Source organism: Scomber japonicus, chromosome 16 (genome assembly GCF_027409825.1).
Source record: "Scomber japonicus isolate fScoJap1 chromosome 16, fScoJap1.pri, whole genome shotgun sequence".
Lineage (NCBI taxonomy): Eukaryota > Metazoa > Chordata > Actinopteri > Scombriformes > Scombridae > Scomber > Scomber japonicus.
In genome coordinates this window covers 807,748-809,712 of record NC_070593.1, presented here as the reverse complement: position 1 = coordinate 809,712, position 1,965 = coordinate 807,748, and the positions used below count along the sequence as shown (strand labels likewise).

Below are 1,965 nucleotides of genomic sequence, written 5' to 3'. Positions count from 1 at the left end.
CCACGAGCGTTTGAAGATGTGCAGGACTGTGTGGATGTGGCTGCTCATCCTGGCTGTCTTGCCACTCTTCTGTGAATCAGAAGGTAAACTTCTTCATCTGTAGTTTCTGCATTGTTTTACATACAGAGTAATGGAGTGATATTATTCACACTGTTGCTCTGTAACGTCATTATGACTTTGTGCTAAATGCAACAAATGAAGGCACAAAAACCCCAAACAGGAATAAATCACACAGTCCTACATTACTGCTTCACACCATCACATTTATGAGTATAATTGGGAGATGCTTTTTCTGCCTGGAAGCAGCTGCATGCATTGGTCTAATAATGAAATAGTTGTAAACTACAAGTGTTGCTGACGCTTTCACTCTTTTTAAGACTTGTTTCCTTTTCGGTGCAGCTTTAGAAGTAGGTGAAGTTGTGCCAGAAACCTCGACTCTACCTCTCAGTGTGTCATGCTTGTTGTGCTGATGAGTAAAACACTGATTCTCTCTCTGTTAGAAAGACGTCCGAAGCTGCACCTAAAATGCTGCACAAGCAGCAGCAATGCAAGAATTCCCGACATCAAGGAGTGTTACGAACAGAAGCCAAGAAAGGACTGCAGGTTCCACGCCTTTCTGTAAGTACAACGTGTTTTTAAAGAATCTAAATGTGAATAAATCTGTATTCATCTCTCTGATCTGCTGAGAGGTTCCTCATGATACCAGAACAACACTCAGGAAACTTCAGCTTCATTCAAACTTAATAATATTTAATGAGGTGTTGTGTGTAGCAGCAACATAACAAATGTCTAATTCTTTCATTTCTGGTTCCTGTTTCTAGGATCATAACTCCAGACAATAAGCAATACTGTGTGAAGCCAGATGCTCAGTGGCTCAAACATCTTATCAATGAGGTGAGAATTATGTGTTAAAATGTGTTGGCTCAGCTATCAGGATGCTTTACAAGTCCATCAGGGTGAGCTACTGTTAGAAGGTAACACTATATTTCATGAATCTTTTCTTTCTGCCTCTCTCACAGGGTCTGAACTGTCCTTCCATCATCCCGCCCAAACGCAGATTTGAAGTCCTGAACAAAGTCGACATGGAATAAAAACAGCTGCCAGAATCATTTCTGATCATTTACTGCTTCCTGCTTTTACTGCAATATAAAGATAGATAAATATAGATAACTGAACATGTTTCAGGCACAGCTTTGCTTTTTTTGGAGGGAAATAATCCTGCAACCAAAAATAATAAATCATTTAGAAAGTGAGTGTCTCTTGTGATTTTAATTCTTACTCTTAGTGTGTTATAGTGCAGTCAGTCAAAGAGGTGGTGACTCAGTGCTGTTTATGTAACTCAGAGTCTGTGCAGTTAAAATGGAAACGTTGGATCTGTGAATGAATGTGTGATCAGCCAATCAGGTTACTATCAGCTGTCGGTCGCCATCGTCAATAAGGCAAGGCAGCTTTATTTATATATTATATATATACGCGTTAGCATCTCACCCATCTCAGACACAGGAGGTGAAGGGACAGTACTCTGAGGACCACCTTGAACACCATACTGGACACCAAACACTGAGGGGACTGAATGACTGCGGCCCCTCGTACCGCCGGGTAAACCTTCACGCTCTGGTGGCCAAACACCTTACTAACACACTTTATGTTGTTTTATTGCTTTTATTTGTTCACTCTGAAATATGTGGTTCATGTGGTGGGGGGGGGGGTGTATATGGATGTTTTCCACCTGATGAATGACCATATTCATTTCCTTTGGAGTCAACCAGTCAAAATGCACTGAATGTGGAAATCAACAGTTTTATATGTAAATGCCTCGTGTGGAGGATATTATGAGACCTTGAGCCAATCCCATGAAAAACACCATTTTTATGATGTATGAAAGTTGAAAATCGTTCAGATTTGACTCGGACACTGGAGGAGGGTTCAACATGACAAGAGACCAAATCACTGGTGACGTGAAGC

At 40.9% G+C, this 1,965-nt stretch overlaps 1 long non-coding RNA gene across 1 annotated transcript; it reads left to right on the top strand.

The window, feature by feature from the left end:
- The first annotated feature begins 524 nt into the window (after positions 1 to 524).
- On the top strand, positions 525 to 1,253 carry LOC128375620 (uncharacterized). Its single transcript, XR_008323088.1, has 3 exons — positions 525 to 618; positions 822 to 894; positions 1,020 to 1,253. It is a non-coding gene; the product is annotated as an uncharacterized LOC128375620 (long non-coding RNA).
- Positions 1,254 to 1,965: the final 712 nt, after the last annotated feature.